The following is a 21,558-nucleotide window of genomic DNA, read 5'->3' on the forward strand; positions in this document are numbered from 1 at the left end:
TATTCCCGGTGTCACTCCTCCCAGAGGAAAAAAATAGCAACACCTGCTAGGAAAGGTCTAAGGATTCTCTGAGGTTAAAAGCTAGAGCCCTGATGTTAAGTGGCCAAAGTTCAAATACTGGCCCCACCACTTTCTAACAGGACCTTCAGCCAGTTACATAACCATTCTGTGCCTCACTTTGCTCATTTGTAAAAGAGATGATAATAATGCTCCTCACTAACACTACTTGAAGCTTATAATGAGAAAATGTGTGTGTATAAGCATAGTGGCTTGCACAGAGGAAGTATTGAATAAATCTTAGTTAACATGATTATATCAAGTCAGCAGAGGCTTGTTCCTCATAACCTATAAGATTTTGCCATTCTTCAAAATAGTTTTCATGTAAGTGACAAATTTCACAAATATTCTCTGTTGATATTAAGGGGAAAAACAAGGGTATAGGGATAATGCAGGGTTGGAGTACAGACTGGTGTGTGTCCCAGCTCTACCACTGGACTCTACAACTGACTGTTGAACTATCCAGTTGACTTTGGACAAGTCACTTAACTTCTTTAGGTCTCTGTTCCTCTTCTACAAGAGAAATACAATTGACCCTTTCATAATATGGGTTTGAACTGCATGGGTTCACTTATATGTGAATTTTTTTAATATAAATACAATACAGTACTGTAAATGTATTTTCTCTTCCTTACAATTTTCTCAATATTTTCTTTTTTTTGGCTTACTTTACTGTATGAATACAGTATATACTACACATACAAAATGTGTGTTGACCATTTATGTTATTGGTAAGGCTCTGAGTAGGCTATTAGTTCAGTTTGAGGGGAATCAAAAGTTATAGATTTTTGACTGTGTGAAGGAGGGGTGGTGAGGATAGGTACCTCTAATCCCTGAGTTGTTCAAAAGTCAACTGTGGTCATATTACCTGTCCCATGTAAGGGAGATGCTGCAAAATACATAGCACATTGCATGGCCCAAGGTAAGATTTCAAAAACTGTGGTAAGAAGAAAGGTCTTATACATTTGGGAAAGGGAAATGTCATCTAACAGTAATGCACTGGAAGGGGAAAATGTAATCCCAGGAAAAAAAAATCTAAGTGGAAAAGTTGATTCTGGATCTGTGAAAACTGGAACAGGAGTAGACGTCAGCTTAGAAACCTACAGGTGAAACCCTGGCCTGGAAGAGTTTTCTAGTTGGGAATGGGTTGTTGAAATCTGGAACCCCCTTCTGGTCAATTTTTGCAACTCTATGGAGCTGCAATGAAATGGAGTGTTGTTTGCCAGGGTGTGTATGGTCTCTGAGCTGTCCTCCCGGAATGGTGGAATGCCATAAGGCTGGTGCTTTCAAATGAGAATCTGGAATTTAGCCTCTAATACCACCCAGCCATGACTTTGTAGGGTCACAGACACATGGCCAAGTTGTTTAGTTTTACCAGCTAGTTAGCAGGTGAATATTTATTTGTGGGATAGTAGGTGTGAATCCTTTATGCTTGAAATATGTCCCATCTATCTCAGAACCAAGGAATCCTTCTCATGCATTAGGGCCTGGGACAAATGTCCCGAGATTCTTCCTTCTTAGGTTGAATGAATTAATCCTTTGGACCTCTGGAACGCCCATGGCATATTCCTCAAGCCTTTTCTTGGCATTGATTTCATTGTCTTTATAGTTAGTTGTCACAGGACTTGCAACTCCACACCTGTTTTAAAGCCTACCCAGTCAAGGGACACCCCTTTTCTCTTTGCATTTTTTCTCACTACCTCCATCATTCCCCTCACACCATCTCTACTTCAAATGCCTTGCACACTATAGGTACTCAATAACTGCTTATTAAATCGCATTGCAGGCAGGTCTCGCAGAGTAGATACATTACAGAGAGCAGCACTGTTGCCACCATGGAAAAGTTAAAAAAAACAAAAACAAAAACAAAACTTCCTGTGCAGACATGACTTTGCCTTTAAGCTATGTGGATTTATAACTTCTTACCCACCAAAAATTGAAGATATTGCTGAAATGCTGTACAATTACATCTAGTATGGTAATGTGGTTAGATGATGTATAGCAGTAGGTATCAAATGTACAGCATTTAGAACACAATTGAGTCATGGTGCTGGGTCACCAAAGTAGGAATTTGGTTTTCTAAATAATTTGCAAAAACTGAATATCTTTTTAACTTTTGGAAGTACAAAACTCTGGCCTTGAATCAAATCGTATTAGCAATCTCTCCACAGTCTTTAATAATGCCTTGCCTTTCTACTGGGCTTTGTATTTTTCAAAGCTCTTCCACTTTAATTATCTTGTTTGATCTTCACATCAACCCTATGATGTAGGAAGGGCAACTATTATTAGTATCTGCATTTTACAGATGAAGATAGGAAGGGCTTGAGAGGACCAGGCCCTAAACCCAGGCCAAATGGCAAACTAGTGACAAAGTCAAGGATCTACTATACCAGCGAGAGTTCTGATATTCATGAAAATTGGGCATCATTATTTATGACCTTTATGGACAGTAATCTCACGCAGACATGTCTTAATTTATATTCATGTGTATATACTCTCACACAGACTTCCTTTTATAAAGTAAAGAAGAACCTTGGTAGTGACCATCTCCCTCAGATATGTAATAATTATAATTTATTTCTTCAGTGGCTTTCATCTGTGTCTATCAACATGCATTCCAACACTAATATTCTTTTTAATTTTTTTTATTACGTTTCTTTATTTTTGAAAGGCAGAGAGAGACAGAGCATGAGTGGAGGAAGGGCGGAGAGAGATGGAGACACAGAATCCGAAGCAGGCTCCAGGCCCTGAGCTGTCAGCCCAGAGTCTGACGCGGGGTTCGAACCCGAACTGTAAGATCATGACCTGAGCCGAGGTCGGATACTCAACTGACTGAGCCACCCAGGAGCCCCTCAACACTAATATTCTTTTAAAAAAAAACCTCTAGGTTTACTCAGTCAGTATTTTAGGACAAATTTTCTTATTTTAATGTTTAAAGAAAGAACAAATGTTACTTCAAAAAAACATAAGACCTCTGTTTATATGAGATTCCTAGAATGGTCCAATACAAAGAGACAGAAGAGTGTTTAGCAGGAACTGGGGGAGGGGGTGCTGGAGTTAATGGGTAGTTACTGGGTACAGAGTTTCACTGTGGGATGTTGGAAAAAGTCCTGGAGATGGATGATGGTGATGGCTGCAGAACAGCTACTTAATGACACAGAACTGCATATTTAGAAATGAATAAATATTTATTTTAAAAATTAAGCAAATTTTATGTTATGAATATTTTATAACAATAAAACATAGAAGAGGGGCACCTGGGTGGCTCAGACGGCTAAGCGTCCGACTTCAGCTTGGGTCATGATCTCACAGGTTGTGAGTTCGGGCCCGTACTGGGCTCTGTGCTGATAGCTCAGAGCCTGGAGCCTGCTTCAGATTCAGTGTCTCCCTCTCTCTCTGCCCCTCCCCCACCCATGCTCTGTCTCTGTCTCTCAAAAATAAATAAATGTTAAAAAAATTTTTTTTAAAGAGTAGACCACCTAGTTTTATTAATATGAGATTCCCTGTAGTAGAAGGCTACTTATAATGTAATTCATGACCTTTTTTGTTTTGTCTTTTGGAAATTTACTTCACCTTCACACCTTTGCTGTGGCAGAAAAGATACTGATCTGTAGGGAGTCATACCAACCTTTTGTAAAAAAATCCAAAATGGGTTGGGGCGCCTGGGTGGCTCAGTCGGTTAAGTGTCTGACTTCTGCTCAGGTCATGATCTCATGGTTTGTGGGTTTGGGTCCCACGTCAGGCTCTGTGCTGACAGCCCAGAGCCTGGAGCCTGCTTCAGATTCTGTGTCTTGCTCTACCTCTGCCCATTCCCTGCTCACACTCTGTCTCTTTCTCAAAAATAAACAAACATTTAAAAAGTTTTTTAAAAAATCCAAAATGGAGTTGAGATAGGGGGTGATAAGGTAAATCCTAGTAGAGTACTAGAGCTCCTATTAACCAAGTGCCTCCTACCTGCCAGTATTGACTACATGCTTTTTCCTATTATTTCATGTAATTGTGAGAGCAGCTATGGGTAACAGATGAGAAACTGAGTTATATGAAGGTTAGGTTACTTGCCCAGGGCCACACAACCAAACATCTTCCCAAAGGGCTGACAAAACTCTGGAGCTGACTTCCCAGGAGGTAGTAGAATCTCCCTTCAAGTTGCAGTGATCTGGGTTATGCAGTTGGACTAAAGCAGGAAAATTTCCTCAAGTATTCCTTCAAATTTTACTTCCTCTGTGCTGTAATTACTGTTGCCTTCTCTCTACAGAATTATTGTGTCCTATGTGACTAGACCTGTGCTGTCCAAAATGGTAGCCACTAGCCATATGTGGCTATTGAATACTAGAAATGTGGCTAGTCTAGGGGTGCCTGTCCGGGTAGCTCAGTCAGTAAAGCATCTGACTCTTGGTTTGGGCCCAGGTCACAATCTCACCATCATGAGATTGAGCCCCACATCGGGCTCTGCACTAGGCATGGAGCCTGCTTAAGATTCTCTCTCTCTCCCTCTCCCTATGCCCTTCCCCGGCACATGCATGCACGCTGTCTCGTTTTCTCAAAAAAAAAAAAAAAAAAAGTATTGAAAAAAATGCTTAAGAGAAATGTGGCTAGTCTGGATTGAGATGTACTCTGAGTGTAAAACACCCACTTAAAAAAAAAAGTAAAATACCTCATCAACAATTTTTGTATTGATTACATGTTGAAAGATAATATTTTGGACATACTGAATTAAGTACAGTATATTATCAAAATTAGTTTTATCTAGGGGTACCTGGGTGGTTGATTATCCAACTTTGGCTCAGGTCATGATCTCCTTCCAGGGTTCAAGCCTTACGTTGGGCTTTGTGCTGACAGCTCAGAGCCTGCTTCAGATTCTCTGTCTCCCTCCCTCTTGGCCCCTCCACAGCTCACACTCTCTTTGTCTCAAAAATAAACATTTTTTAAAAATGTTTTAATTAGGGGAGCCTGGGTGGTTCAGTCAGTTGAGTGACCGACTTCAGCTCAGGTCATGATCTCACAGTCTGTGAGTTTGAGCCCTGCGTCGGGCTCTGTACTGACAGTTCAGAGCCTGGAGCCTGCTTTGGATTCTGATTCTCTCTCTCTCTCTCTCTGCCCCTTCTCTGCTCATGCTCTGTCTCTCTCTCTCTCTTTCTCAAAAATAAACATTAAAAAAATTTTTTTTAATTTTAAAAATGTTTTAATTAGTTTCATCTGTTTCTTTTTACTTTTTTCAGTGCAGCTACTAGAAAATTTTAAATTAAATATGTAGCTCTCATTATTCTACTGGATAAGTCTGTTCAAGGTTGCCTGGGTCACTTTCTCTACCTCACTTTCCCCCTTGAAAGAAGGGGCATATTACTTTTGAGTTATTACATACAGAATAGGAGACATATTGATAGAACTTGCCTTTCTGTTCATTACTTTGCTTTCAAAGCACAATAATTACAAAATGTTGTCATTACTACTGCCTGGCATTTTTATCCCCTATTCCTTTTCAAGTACAGAGGAATCTTGATTAATCATACACTTCAAGAATGGAATGTCTGGGGGCGCCTGGGTGGCTTCAGCTCAGGTCATGATCTCACGGTTCGTGAGTTCGAGCCCCGCATCGGGCTCTGTGCTGACCGCTCAGAGCCTGGGGCCTGTTTCAGATTCTGTGTCTCCCTCTCTCTCTGACCCTCCCCTGTTCATGGTCTGTCTGTCTCTGTCTCAAAAATAAATAAACATTAAAAAAACAATTAAAAAAAAAAAGAATGGAATGTCTGGTAAAAATAAAACACAATCTTGTTCTATCCCTTGTTTATTCAGTTATTCATTCATGTATTCGTTTCGTATTACAAATATTTATTGAATGACACATTATGTACATGATATACGGCTATGAGAAATTCAGAGATGAACCAGATAATGTCTGCTGTTGATGCTCTTTCAAAAAGATATTAGTTTATTTCCTGGTTTTTACTAGTGAACATCTCAGGCAGCATGATATAATGAAAAAGCCCTGGCCCAGGGGACATAAAACCCAAGATCTAGTCCTGCTTTTATGAGTTATGTGAAATGAGCAGGTCTTTTTAGATCTAACTCATCTACAAAATTAAAAAGGATAAAACTATCCACTTTGCCAATTGCAAAAATAAAATTATAGAAATGATAATCTACAATTGCTATTTCTTATTTATTAAAAGACATTGTAGTAGAAGTCAGAATATTTGGCTTCCCTTCTGGACCCAACTAACAAAATGCTCTGTGGCTTTAACCTCTCAGGACTTGGTGTCCTTACCTCTAAAATTAAGAGGTAAGGGGCACCTGGCTGGCTCAGTCAGAAAAGCATGTGACTCTTGATCTCAGGGTCATGAGTTCAAGTCCCACATTGGGTGTAGAGATTACTAAAAACTGGTAAATAATCTTAAAAAATAAAGTTATGAGATTAGACCGCATATATTGCAAGATCTCTTCCTGCCCAAAATTTCAGGTTTTAGGAGTTTATGATTTTTAAAGTAATAATTCCCTGCAGATCAGCATTTCAATTTACTAGAGTCATAATTATATCAGTTTTCTAGCCATAGATCTTAAAAGACCTGAATGTATGAAACAGAAGCTTCTCTGGAAATTGTGCTTATATACTTGCAGAAGAATCTCTGCATTAGCTTATTTTACAGGGCATTTTACCATCTGCATCTTTTTTTATTATTTTTTTAATATTTATTTAGTTTTGAGACAGAGAAAGAACATGAGTGGGGGAGGAGCAGAGAGGGAGACAGAGAACCTGAATCAGGCTCCAGGCTCCAAGCTGTCAGCACAGAGCCCGACATAGGGCTCCAACTCACGGACAGTGAGATCACGACCTGAGCCAAAGTTGGATGCTTAACCAACTGAGCCACCCAGGTGCCCCGGCCCTCTGCATCTTTAAAAACCAAACAGAAGAGAAAAAATTGTCAAGAAATAAAAACAACAATTTCTGTTATCTATTGGTATGTAGCAAACCACTCTAAAACAGTGGTTAAAACAACAATTTCTTATTTTTCATGATTCTCTGGGTTGGGTGGTTCTGTTGCTACTCACTCACTGATGACGGTTTCTTATGCTGCTGCATTCAGCTGAGTGCTCAGCTGAGGCTGGAACATCGAAGGTGGCAGCTCATTCTCCAGGGCTGCCCTCCACATGGCCTCTCTTCATTCAGTAATCTAAGCCCAAACTTCTTACATGGCAGCTGAAGCCCAAGCATTACAAGAGGCAAGCCCCAATGTGTAAATATTTGCATCAAGCTGGCTAACCATCCTTTGCCCAAAGCAAGTTTTGTGGCTAAGTCCAGAGTCAACATGGGGGAGCCTGAGGATCCTGGAAGCATGTTTCATTGAGGACCACCAGCGTGATAGTCTACCACCACCACTTCCATCCAACTGAGTTCTAACTAACAGAGATCTTACTCCTGTTTCTCGTATGCATGCATATATCATTCCATTCTTATGTGCTTTGTGCATACTTCCCTTTCTGAATATGTCACGCTCCACTTTTTTAAGTTTATTTATTTACTTTGAGAGAGACAGTGCGCGAACAGGGGAGGGGCAGAGAAAGAAGGAAAGAGAACGAATCCAAAGCAGGCTCTGCACTGTCAGCATGGAGTGCCATGCTGGGCTGGAATTCATGAACCATGACATCATGACCAAAATCAAGAGCCAGACACTTAACTGAGTGAGCCACCCAGATGCCCCTATCATACTCCACTTTAATTACCAGTTTATATTTCAATTTTCCGTCACTGAAATCGAATACTTGTGAATAAGGGAAGAGAAAGCATCTTAGCCCTTTCTGAATGTTGAGCATCTATCACAGCTCCACATAGGAGGCATTTAATCAGTAACAGACTTGAATGACACAGACCTAAAATCTTTGAAACTTCACCCAGTGCCAAAGGTAGAGCATCTCATTTCAGACTACACCAGGGCAAGGATTCTTAACCTAGGCTCCTTATTTTCACTAACTTCTATCTGCAATTTATCATCTCTTTCAATTATAAATGTAAGCAACAACCACAGTAGTGTTATCCGTAGGTGAGTGAGTTTACCACCAATGGAAACCCCAAATGTTTCGTATCACAATACAGATGACTTGTTGTAAATACTGTAAATATTACAATTTTTACAATATTTTTTAAAATAATTTGAACAATCCATTTTAATATAATTAGTTTTCTTTGGAGTCCTAGGTATTTTATTTTATTCAATTTAGAAATATTTTCTGAGGAGTACAGGGTCTTCACCATGCTGCCCAGGCCACCTGTTACAAAGAAAAGGTGAAGATCCCCTAACCAGACATTTAACAGTCAGACAATGGGAGATATTTCATACCCTTAGGAAGACCCCCTCTTCCTCACCTCCAGAGCCATATCAACATTACCTTGTTCAAAAAGCATATTCTCAAACTCTACCATAGACCTTCTAAATCAGAAAATCTGGGGGTGGAGCCCAGTAATCTGTTTCTACAAGCCTTGTAGGTAATTCTGATGAAGGCTAGAATTTGAGAACCATTGAACCAGGGAAAACAGGAGTGAACTGACACTGAACCATATACAAGGGTAGCTGGAGACTATTTAATGAATCAATGAGTATAGATAAATATTGACATATATCTTCTACTTCCTCAGCACTGGGGAAAGGACTATAGGAAAATGCTTTATATATTCATTTCAGGGATTATAGTGTAGATATACAGATATATTTTAAAAACTTTAGTCTCTACATTTAAGATTAGTACACTTTATGTATATTACATGTCAATTTTAAAAATAGCTACACAGAAGTGTGTAATACATAATCCCCGCCTTTGAGGAACTTTCCATTCATTTTAGGAGTCTATTTATTCAATCATTTCTTGAGGACCAGATAGTGTGCTAGATGGTTATGGATATAACAGTGAAATGAGCCGGGCATGAAATCTGTCCTCATGAAGTATACATTCTAGTGGAAGAATCAGAAAAATAAAACAGTGGTAATGTCCATCATAATTATGAATAATATGTAGCACCAAATAATTACCGTATTTCATTGATCCTAAGACAAACTTTTTTACAGCTTAATCTTCCTGAAATAAGGATGTGTCTTACATTCTGTGGGTGCCAGTTTTATTAGAAGGTTTTTCTAACGGTACATAAAATAATGGTGCATCTTCAGTTGATGGCTTCATAGATTTTGTGAAATTTGATAAATTCTAAACTATTGAGTATCACAGGAGTTCAGGGATATGGAGATCTATAAGCATTCCAAGAGTCAAAAGGCCTTCAAGGGTAAGGTGATACCTGAGCCAGGTTGAAGAAAAAGTAGGATTTTTAAGAGGGGAAGAAGAACAGGAGCATCTAGAGGTGAAACACCCAAAGGGAAGGAGAAACTGACTGAGAGGCACAGGCCTGGGTGGGACAGAGCAGGAGGTATTAGGAACCAAGGGAGCTGAGTGACTAATAACTTGAAATCAGATTATAAAAGCCTTAGAAAATTTAGCAAATGATGCAGTTAAAAAATAAGGAGCAATGAAAGATCTCTGAGCAGAAGAATGAAAGGTTAAGTCCAAACTGATATTTGGAATGGACTCAGCATCAGGGGATTTTATATGTGTATGTATGTATATATATATATATATATATATATATATATATATATATATATAAAATGATATATATATATATATATTTATTTCCAATTTTTGGTCACCACTGTTTGAGAAGGAAGGAGACATACTGACTTAGTACTCAGAGGCTATGAGCTCCTGGAACAGCCATGGCAAATACAATAGTACTATATACACATGAGCACGTGGCAGAGACGAATGAACCAACACCCACCCACTCCCCCAGACCTGGTGGGAGAGCACACCCACTGAGTGTTATTGCTTTCCAGTTGCCAGACCCGAATGACTGTGCTAGATCACAATAGGCACCAGAGCCAGGCATGCCGGCACTGGGCTGCTGACCATTGCCCCCTCCCCACTTGGGCCTCATGGAGAGAGCCCACTGTTCAAAGACTCGTCTTCTTTTTGAACAAGTCTCACTGTCACCCCAAATTCATCATTTAATCCTCACCACATCCATGTGAGGTAGGTGTTACCATTCTCATTTTACAAGTAAGGAAACCAGGGACTGGAGGTGAAGCGATTTGTCCAATGTCACAGTTAGTAAATAGCAGAGTTGAGATTCACACCCTCTTCTGTCTCCTCTCAAAGTCTGCTCTTTGAACTTGTATTCTCTATGAGTCTCAGCCCTAATCAGACTGCCAGATCAATGGTTTCCTTTTGAGCCCCCCCCCCCACATCCTTCCCCCCCAGTTAGAGTCTGGAATTAGCACTAAGATAGCCCGGGTTTGGTGTGCACCCATGTGTCCACCAAATTAGGCTTGTCCTTAACCCTTTATTAGGGACATGCTTGCCTTTCTGTAAGACTGGAACTTACCTAAACTCTTTGCTTTGCACTTTAGTTACTCTGCCACACAGAGAGCCCACCCTGAATCCCTGACTTCTTCACCTTCTCCTGCCAGTCTCTTCTTCCCAATTGGGGTCCTGATCCAAACTAGATAAATTCTGCACCCCCAACCTCGTTGGCCTGCCTGGTTCTGAGCAATACCCCTATGTGAAAATTGCTGCTGCTATGCCCCAATCCCTGAGATCCAACTTGTCAGTTGGTCAGTGGGTGTCTAAGGCTCCAACCTAGAAACTAGAGCTAGGCTCAGATTGAGGAATCTAGGGAGAGAAAGTAGGAAGGATGGCAAGGAGCAGAACCAACACCCAGGCCCCAAAGCATCAATCCAAAGGAACCAGGCAGAGAGGGGCAACCAGCCAAAAGGGAAGAAGGCTATAACCAGAGCCAACATTAAGGAGCAAGTGGGTGGAGAAGGGAGGACAGAGGTGAAAGAGGCGCTAACTTCCCAAGCACTTGAATGTAGGGCAGGTCTTCTTACAGGATCTGTAAGTACAGCGAGATCAGGCAGGGTCACTAAGCTGGTCCAGACCTGGAACTGACTTCCTTCTGGCTCTAAGCCCTCGAGAACTATCAGGGATTGCTGGCTGGGTGCTCTGATCGCCATCCAGTCTAACCCCAGCATCCTCCCTCGCTCCACCCACATTCATTCCTTTACTTATTCAATTAACAAACATTTAAGCTCCATGCAGGTGGAAATGTTGTCTATCTTCTTCATCACTTTTTAAAGTTTATTTAGTTTGAGAGAGAGAGAAAGAGAGAGAGTGTGCATGTGCTTGTGCACACACACATGCCTGAGCACAAGTAGGGGAGGGGCAGAGAAACAGAGAAAGAATCCCTAGCAGGCTCAAAGCCCAGTGAGGAGCCCATTCAGAGCTCAGTCTCGCGACTGTGAAATCACGACTTGAGCCAAAATCAAGAGGCAGATACCTAACTGACTGAGCCACCCAGGCACCCCTCCTCTTCAACATTTGAAGGCTAAAATCCAGAACAATTTTTGGCACATAGTAAGCACTAGATGTATGTTAGTCGAATGACTGAATAACTGCTAAATGATCAGAAAATATTTAGTGTCCTAGAGTATACTCCAAATTGTGGCGGTAACCTTAAGTAGAATTCCAAGCACATGTTGTCTGCTGGTATTCACCAATAAGAAAATAGGCTATAAGCTGTCAGCATGTATAGTTTTTAATCAGACATATCCTATACTAAGATCATTTAAAATTTTCTGACAAGAAATGGCATGCAGATTTTAGAGAAGGTAAAAATACACTTAAGTCAGGTTTTAGAACATTAAAATTTTATTTTTTCTTTTTATTAAATTTCCAAACTAATCTTTGGTCACTATTATCAATGCTACTAAGCATTTGCCAGTGGTTTCAAAAGAATTTGCAACAAAGAATGCCTGAACATTGCCAATAATTACACAGTCAACATCATAGGTAAAAAATGATGGCATTTGATCACAAAATTTCTTTTGGAGTCCCCAAAGGAAAATATTGATGCAAAGGTTTGAGATTTTACTTTGGATTACTTCTTAGGGCACTAGATCAAATAACACTCAAAAGTTTTCAAGATGCATGTAAACTCTTCATGCTGACTACAGGATGCTGTGGTTAGTTAGGCTGAAGCTCTCTGTCTGCCATCTGAATACTCAGAGTAAACAAAAAAGGACTCTGGGACTTGCACAGAAACCATGGTAAACCCTGAGGGGGATTTGAACTTTGAATTAAAGGAAACCGCAAGCCACCACACTGTTGACCGTGAACATGTTTACATTTTGTATGACTGGGGGCAAGGGCAGATGGAGTTTGGATGACTTACAGAGATGCTGCCTGAGGTGTGGTTAAAGTTGTCTCACAGTGTCGGGAAGAGGACGCAGCTACACGCAGTCAGAGGGTCAGAAGGTCCATGACAAACTTGAGCTTGGGTCGGGCAGGAATTGCCATCTGCTGGGTATGCGGGTGGAGGGAAGGAATACTTAAACAAGTAACAGATGTCACTTAAAATGATATAGGGCCTACAGAAGATTGCCTAAAGTCTGGTTTATGATCATCAAAAGTGTCAGTCTGAGCATGGAATGGTTTACAAAATTCTGGTAGAGATTTTTCACCTAAAGTCATAGTGTCTTGGGGTAGAATGGATTACATTGAGTAACGGTGAAAATGTTGCTTTGGTCAGTGAAAACTGTCAATGACACATTTCAATTCCTAATTCTGGCTAAATTCTGCCACTCTAAATAAGATGAAACAGTTGAAGCAATAGCAAATACTTCCCTTCCCCCTGCACTGGGTAATTACATGGGAGTAAATGAGCCAATAAGAAGTAAGCTCCTTGATTAAAGTTGGCCCTAAGAAGGGCAGGTGGGGAGGGAGTGGGGAACCCTAGGAGAAATCAAAGCTATGACGACAGGCCAGGACTTCTGTGATCTATGTAACATCCATCCTATGCAGACAACTCCCCAGACTCTACCCCACTCTTTATGCTGTCCCCAGAGCCTCAGCAGAGCCTGGCAGAGCAGAGACTGTGTTTGGGATGAGTCAAATCATGAGCTCTACTAGCTGCCACATCCATCCCTAGGGAAAGGATGCCTGGCCCATTAGGAATATCGCCCTGGGCTTAAGAGGTTGGAGAATGAAGTTTGCATAAATTAGTGCCACTTCCTTCTTTCTCTACTGTGCCTATTATGTAGCTTATTTACTTTAGGAAGTGCCTGACGCCTGGTGTGAAACTTCAAAGAATCATGAGGGGTGAGTTATAGAGGAAAGGAAACATTCTAGTTCCTAGAAGCTATTTTGCAACATGGAATGATGTTTTGTTTCCAGGCAACTGGACTATCTGTAGCAGAATCCCAACTAGGAGATGGACAGGTAAGGAGGGACTGGAAAGAGCTGGATACAGGATCACTAGCCAAGCTGGAGGGGGAAGGAGGGAGGGGCGGGAAGGGGTTGGAGCAGGGCTCAGCTTAAGTAAGCCAGAATGCCAGAAACTAAAGTGTTAGGCAAGGAAACTGAAGCAGAGGCCCAACTGTATGGATTCTGGCAACATAAGAGCATTAAGGAAGAGATGCTTGAGATATCCCAGAAAGTATGAAGGCTCAGAGCCAGAGATGTGAGCTGGAATCCGAGCTGTCATTTCCCACCAGCACAACTTTGACAAGCTTCTTAACTTCTTTAAGGCTCAGTTTCCTCATGTAGAATACAGAAATAATACTAATCCAATAGGGATGTTGTGAGAATTAAGCTTTATAAAGTATATAGGTCCCAAATATATAGGCTTAAAAATTTTTTTTAATGTTTTATTTATTTTTGAAGAAGAGAGAGACAGAGCATGAGCGGGGGAAGAGCAGAGAGAGAGGGAGACACAAAATCCAAAGAAGGCTCCAGGCTCTGAGCTGTCAGCACAGAGCCCAACACGGGGCTCAAACCCACAAACTGTGAGACCTGAGCCAAAGTCAGATGCTCAACTGACTGAGTCACCCAAGTGCCCCTCAAACATATAGGCTTCTAAACTATTAGTTTGTCAGCTCCTTGAAAGCAAAGAAGGGATCTTATCAGTGCAGCAATGACCATGAAGACAGAGAAAGCGTTTAATACATGTTTGCTAATAAATGGGGAAAAAATTGCATTACAGACCCTATCTCCAGGTGAAGTTGAAGTTGGTAGTCTACACAGTCTCATGTTACTATTCAAAGTGAAGTTCATGAACCATTAACATGATTTGGGAACTTCTTAAGAGATGCAGGATCCCACCCCACCCCAGACCCAAATATCAGAATATAACCTGATCCCCAGGTGATCTGTCTGCATGTTAAACTTCGAGAAGCACTGCTCAGTCACGATTGAATGAATGATGAGGCCTGAGTCTCCTGGTGGACGGCTTCTGGTGGCTCTATCTGGGATGGGACGGGAATGGCAGGAGCTCTCAGGGAATATCCAAACTGATTCCTTAAATTGTGACCATGGTCTCTCAGGGTATGAGCAGATGGCCAGGCTGCTCTGCATCAGAGGAGCTAGGACCCCAATCTGGCCAGGCAGGGATAGCATACTGATTCCATAGATGTGTGAGCAAAGGATGAGTTTCAGAGCCTCAGCCTGGACTCAAAGGCAATATCTACAGGTCAAGGAGGCAAGAAGCCAAGTCCAGGGGACTCAGGTGAGGGTGAATGACAAGCTAAAATGAGTTATGCTGCTCTGGAGCACCAAAGTCTAGAGAATAAGAGTTTGGAAGAAAAAGAAAGCAGACGATTCAACCAGTACTTACGGTGCCACTTATGAGTAAGACAGGGAGTGAGTCTCATTTTAGGAGAGGTTGGTCCTCATTCTCAGGCTCACATTCTTTCCCGTGTAGGTAGATGTGTCTTTATAGCTGTGTGGGTGTAGTCTGAGGGGGACTCAGCATTACAACGCACTTGTTCCTTGTGAAGCCAGATAAAAGGCTTGCTGGAAGGTTCCTCTGTCCTGCTGACATAAAGACATCAGTCAAGCTGGGAAAGTGGAAATTTCAGGGACTGTTTTTGAAAGTTCTGTAAAAAAAAATGAACAGGAAGTCCCGGAACTTTTGCCCACACCATAATCCTATATTTTCAGTAAAGAATGGGCCACTCCTCTAGAGGCAATATGTCCACACCCCTAGGAACCCAGATAGCATTCTCTCAGGGGGCACAGCACAGGTGCCAGAGCTGGAGGGGACTTGGTAGTTTTCAATCATTTTTAAATCATGGAACTCTATTTCCTAACACTGTTGGACGCTCAACACTTGAACTGGATATTAGTGAATCTACTCTTACTGAAGAGAAACTGAGGACCAGAGCCATTCCCTTCCACCCCCTACACTCCAAGGCCCTCTGAGGCTCCTAGGTAGAACCCCCTTGTTTCCCAAAGGCAGTTTGAGAAGCATTTCTCTATACCAGTCCTACTGATGAATGAGGAAGATGAGGCCCATGCAGACAAGATCTTCCTTGACCTGGCACAGGCTCATCTCACTACCCAAGTGACTCCCTACAGTTTGGCCATTGTGGACTTTCTTCAGTCCTCAGAACATGCCATGCTCTCCTCTTCTGGGCCTTTCTACATGCTATTCTCTCTGCTTGAAACACTCTGCTCCTCTCCATGCCTCCTTGTCTTCCCACCCCACTCCTGCCTGCTGGAGTCCTCAGTAACCTCTGGATCTCAACAAAGGCCTATTTGCTCTGTTCAAAGGCCTATTTGCAACTGAGGCACAGTTGCCAGCTCAAAGGTGTGAGATTGCTGACTGCCCCTCCACCCAAATATGGGGTGATTGTGAAAAAATCCTTGTCCAGTCCACGTTGATTCCTTCTAAGGGAGTTCTGACTGGTGTACAACAATGTGAGGTGAAGATCCAAGTAATGGGGAAAATGTGAAGGAAATGCAAAGTGAGACACACTTATAAGATGTTGGTAGGTCCATGTGACAGTGGCCTTCAAAGTGGTCATACAGAGTTATTGGCAGATATCTGTTTCTTATAATGACAGTTTTCAGAGATCATCCTGACCTGCTACCCTGAGAGTTTAGAACACAAGAGGTCTTAAATATGACTACCTTCTAACCCCAGTAACTATATTTGACATTACTAGTAGATAATCTTGCAAAAATTCCACAAGAAATTATTGAAGACTTCACCAATGACAGAATATAGACACAAAACATGCTACCTGGTATATCTCAGGCATTTCTGTGGTGGATGCATGAATCTCTCCTGAAACACCCATCTGACAATAAATAAACAAACAAACAAACAAACAAACAAATAAATCTGAAGTAATGTTGCACTAAAATTGTTCTAAACATGCAAGGAGCTACAAATGCTAAGTCAACATATTCCAAAATTGGCTCACCCCATTAGTATGTGGGCAGTAAATTGTTAAAAAAAAAAAAACTAATTATCTTTTTAGATAGTATTACCCCAAACATTATTTTTACAAGCTTCGTAGAGTAAGTCAACAGGTTAAGTCAAGTCTCTGCTTAAGCTTCATTTTATTTAAAGTGACACTTCCTGGTAAACAGGTTTTAATTAAAAAGGAAAATTACATTTGCATCCCTGGAAGATAAAGGAGAAACTACAGACTATTTCACTATCTACACTCTCTGTTTCTACTTATCTTTGGCACCAGTTACAAAGGAAAACTACCTGGAAGGATAATTTCTCCCACAATAATCCCTTCCAATTAGACAGGACTTAGCAACTTATAAAGTATATTCATATACGTGATTCCATTTGATCCTGTCAACGGCCCTGAATGGCACATATAACAAGAATTAGAGTTAACTTCATCTCATAAATGAGGATGCCATGGGTGCTACGTGACTTGCTCATGGTCACCCTGATGGTAGGCAATCAGCCAGGCTTTGAATACAAGGTCTGTGATCACAGCTCTATCTCAGAGCTATCATCATCAGGTAAACTGTGGTTAAGTCAGCCTGATGTCTTAGATCATATTATAGAGGGCCCGGGAAGGGTCTTCAAGTTGCTGTGGTTCTCAAACTATACCTCTTAGAACCCCAAAGGTCCCTAGTGATGCTTAGGAAGCCACCATAGGGAACATGAGAAGACCGGATACTGGGCTAATATCCCAATCAAGGATCTCTGTTTTCATGTCTCATATACTGATGTTTCAAGTAAAATTTCTTTGGAATAAAGTATTCCACTGCTTAAAAAAAAAAAAAAAAAAAATTGAAACTCCAGTATACGAGTCCAAACTTGTCATTTTACATATTGGAAAAGACCCATAAAGATCACATAATTTGTCCATTTTCACACCCAACTTAGATTGGAAACCACACCCAGTCGATGACCCCGTGATTGGGATAAGAGTTAAGTCTCTCAGTACAGTGTTTTGTCTCCATCTGAAGTTCCCCAACCTGAGTGTGTATCAGGATTGCCTACAGGGCTTATCACAGATTTCTGGGTCCCGTGTCCAGAGGTTCTGATTTAATAGGGTTGGGTTGGAGCCTGGGAATTTGCATTCTCAACAGATTCCAGATGACACTAATGCTGCTGGACCACCAGTCTACAGAGTACAAAACAACTGAAAAGTCTATTGAGTTGACCAGCAAATTGTGCATTTCCTCAATTTTATTTCACTCTGGAAAAGCAGTAAAGGAAAATTTCTCCTTCAGAATTTATAAACCCATGGCTTTAACCATGTTGGTATACATCCTCAACACCTAGTGTTGATATGCTATCACATCAAGAACCCAAACCCTCCATGTAGCAGATAACATTGAAGTCCCAGCTCATACTCCCTCATCCAACCTCTGAGTTCACTGGCATCTACAGTGGGCAGTTTCCATGCACACAGCCAGCTTTCTATCTCAATGGATGGCATATCGTTGGTGTCTCTGAGGACTTTCTTTAGCCAACAAGAGCTTGCTTACTCCGTGTGTGTGTGTGTGTGTGTGTGTGTGTGTGTGTGTGTGTAATTAATGTCCCCATTTTCCAGGGCACCCTTCAAACAATGAAGACATGAATCTGCAGATAAACACTCCAGGTTCCCTATCACTTGGTGGGATCATTTTTTTAAGTTTATTTATTTTGAGAGGCGGGGGAGGGGTGTAGGCAGAAAGAGGGAGAGAGAGAAACCCAAGCAAGCTCCCACCATCAGTGCAGAGCCTGACATGGGGCTCACTCTCATGAACCATGAGATCATGACCTGAGCTGAAATCAAGAATCTGACGCTTAACTGTCTGAGCCACCCAGGTGCCCCTCGATGGAATAATTTTGAAGCTTGTTCAAATGACTCCTCAGAAGGTCCCCAGTAAGATTGTGCCCCAGTTTCACACAGCAGTAACTCACTTATTCATCACCCTTTGTTGGCATTTCTCCCTTTCTATCCACCTTCCCCACTCCCTCACTTGTGCTTCCTGAGATCACTTCCTAAATAAACTACCTGCATTCCACGTTCTTGTTTCAGGGTCTGCTTTTGGGAAAAAACAAACCAAGACACTCTATCTCATAAGTTGTTCACCAAATTCACAGAAGCATCACCTCCCAGCTGACTCACACCTGTTCTTGCTCACCTTTCATATCTCTGCCTTGGGGTTTTATCCACAGGTCTTCCAATAACACCATTAACACCAACTTAGGGTGCACAAGATGGGTGTTAAATAAGTGAAACAACAATTGTTGCTGCCTTAACAGCAGCAGAAACAGAGACTGTTGAATGTGTGAATATGATTCACTGACTGTACACTTAAGTAGTCACTCTTCAAAAAGAGGCCCAAGTTCATCAGTCATATTTGTGAAGGATGCCAGCTTGAAAAAAAATTGGCATTGGGGCACCTGAGTGGTTCAGTTGGTTAAGTGTCCGACTTCGACCTAGGTCATGATTTCGCTATTCCCAAGTTCGAGCCCCACGTCAGGCTCTGTACTGACAGCTCAGAACCTGAAGCCTGCTTCAGATTCTGTGTCTCCCTCTGTCTCTCTGCCCCTCCCCGACTCACACTCTGTCTCTCAAAAATAAATAAACATTATGCATATTTTTCAGGGCATCACTATAAATATAAATATTTTTAAAACTATCAATTCTGAAATGGAGAGAAGTTTCCTTTTGTACTGTTAAAGCAAGATTAACTTTCAGCTAATATTTACATTTGAGGAGTGGAGTTTCAGCAGTGAAGGCATTGACGTTTGTCAAACTGTAGTGCAAATCTCAATGAAAAAAGAAAAAAAAGAACTATGTGAGAAGCAATTAAATTGTCCTCAAATTGAAGCCAAAGAATAGATACAGATCCTTTGGTTAAAAAAACAATTAAATGAATCAAACTTCATCCTAAATAATAGAGCTATTACATGTATTTCATTCCACTTGTTATTGATGGCTTAATTTTTTTCTTTATTGAAAAAATAGTCTTATTGTGGGATAACTGACATATAATGAACTGTACATATTTAAAATGTACAACTTAATAAATTTTGACGTATATATGCACCCAGGAAACCACCATGTGCACTTATTTTTTAAAGCAATATTCTCAAGTTTAAGTCTATATTATTTTAAAACCCAATTTCTGGAATAATGAATTAATTATCATATTGATGCAGTGATTCCTTGTTGGCTAAAAGCTCTTTAAATTACTCCCTATTTCAAATGGCTATATATGAGTATGCTCAAAAAACTGGTTGGCCCAATTCCCAAGAACTTAGACATAGCTGGCAAATAATAATAAAAGCTACCACTCATTAAGGATCTGTCATTGCCAGGGGCTATTTTGTAGCTCTTTAAATATATCATTTGTAACCCTCACAACAATTCCATGAGGTAAATGTTACTAATGCTATTTTACAAGTGAGCAACTGAGACTTAGAGACATTTAAGGGGTACGACATGACAGAGCTTGGAACTAGATTCCCTCCATTATATAATATTCCCAAAAATGTTAATTTGCTTTTTATAAAGTTTATTTATTTTGAGAGTGAGAGCACAAGCATGAGCAGGGGAGTAGCAGAGAGAGGGAGAGAGAGAATCCCAAACAGACTCCACCCTGACAGCATGGAGCCTGATGCAGGACTCAATTCCATGACTGTGAGATAATGACCTAAGCTGAAATTTAGACTCAGATGTTTAACCGACTGAGCCACTCAGGTGTCCCTTATTTCTTATTTATTGAACAAATAGGCCCTGGACCCTAAGTTAATGTTGAAGATATAGCAGTGAAAGTGATTGATACAAAATTTCTTCAGTGATGAAGAAATTTACTATTTCAATGAAATACAGTTGCACAAATAATTGATTACAATTGCTATTAATGCCTATGGGAGAAGTACAAGGTGCTGTAAGAGCATGAAAGGGGACCTGATCTAGTTTGGGGGCAGGCAGTCAGAGGAGGCATTCATAAGGAAGTAATCCTTAAGCCAAGACCCAACAAATGAGTGGATCTATAATTTTTTAAGTAGCAGAGGTGACATAATCAGATTTGCAAGACTATTTAAGGGAAAGCCACTTACCTGGTAGCAGGCAGTACAGGAGGAAAAATGTCTTCCTTGAGAATTGCAAACTGCAAGCTCAACCCTCGGGCGGGGTTGGAACCAGAATCTACATGCCTATGTAACACAAGAAAACCTCATCACACCTAAATATTGTTCAGAGTGGTTCTTGGTTAGTTAATGCTCTCAGGCATTTAGGTTAGTAAAAGCAAACTTCCAGGGACAAAAACCAACTTTCAGAAAGTTCACACATAATAAGGTTTCCATGGACATGAACTCACAATCAAAACACCATGAAACAAGCTGCCATGAGCCAGTGTTAGCATAAACAAAGTATACCAGAATTAGAACTGCAAAGACTGCAGATATTATTAGAATTATCAGATTGAGAATATAAAATAAGTTTGTTTGATACATTTAAAGAAATAAGAATATCAAAAGTACAATTAAGAAGCAAGATATTTTAAAACTGATCAAATATATTTGAAAAAGAACAACACAGAACAACTTAAAATTTTATGTGTAGATAGATAGCATTAACCCTTTATCTCTTAAATATGTTGCATGTATTTTCCTCCAGGTTTGTTGTTTCTGTTTTAACTGAATTTGTGGTGATACTTGTCACTCAATCCTGAATTTTTTATTCTTTGGAGGTCAAATCTGTGTATCATTTGCCTTTAAGGCTTTTGCAGTTTGTCTCTTGCTTAGAAGGGCTTTTTGTACTTCAAGGTTATTTGAAGAATCTTTATTTTTTAATGTTTATTAATTCACTTTAATCTGTATTTTATATTAACACAAGAGTCAAATGTTGTTTTTAATAGACTGCATTTGGAAATTCCAGCACTGTGTATTAAATAGAACTTTCTTTCTAACTAACTTGAAATAACACTTTTAACATAAACTAATTTCTTGTTCTAGTCAATAAGAATTTAGTTCTCTTAAAACTTCTGACCTTACTTACTCCCTCCCCCATTGTCCAAATTTTGGGATAAATCATCAGTTGACTACTTATATAACAAAAAAGCATGCAAATATTATACACTGATGAAGAAGGTAATTACTACAATTATGTTTCCTTTCTTGAACAACTTTTTTTTTTTCCAGGAGTT

General features: G+C 40.5%; 2 protein-coding genes across 11 annotated transcripts in view; one reads left to right on the forward strand and one right to left on the reverse strand.

Moving 5' to 3' along the window:
• The window catches only part of SYTL2 (synaptotagmin like 2), a 144,007-nt gene that overhangs the window by 109,776 nt on the left and 12,673 nt on the right, over positions 1-21,558 (reverse strand). For 5 of the 8 annotated variants that reach the window (XM_040489520.1, XM_040489525.1, XM_040489527.1 and 2 more), the window contains exons 4-6: positions 20,471-20,566; positions 16,179-16,235; positions 14,768-14,964 (exon numbers count right to left, since the gene is read on the reverse strand). The gene's annotated coding sequence lies outside the window, so the exon portion shown is untranslated. Of the gene's footprint in view, positions 1-14,767; positions 14,968-16,178; positions 16,236-19,114; positions 19,175-20,470; positions 20,567-21,558 lie in introns of all 8 variants that reach the window. The other 3 variants (XM_040489521.1, XM_040489523.1, XM_040489522.1) reach the window with 3 other exon arrangements.
• The window catches only part of CCDC83 (coiled-coil domain containing 83), a 68,205-nt gene continuing 59,977 nt past the window's right edge, over positions 13,331-21,558 (forward strand). For all 3 annotated transcript variants that reach the window (XM_040489532.1, XM_040489534.1, XM_040489537.1), the window contains exon 1: positions 13,331-13,374. The gene's annotated coding sequence lies outside the window, so the exon portion shown is untranslated. The remainder of the gene's footprint in view (positions 13,375-21,558) is intronic.

Source organism: Herpailurus yagouaroundi, unplaced genomic scaffold, assembly GCF_014898765.1.
Source record: "Herpailurus yagouaroundi ecotype Mexico unplaced genomic scaffold, PumYag 180, whole genome shotgun sequence".
Taxonomy (NCBI): Eukaryota; Metazoa; Chordata; class Mammalia; order Carnivora; family Felidae; genus Herpailurus; species Herpailurus yagouaroundi.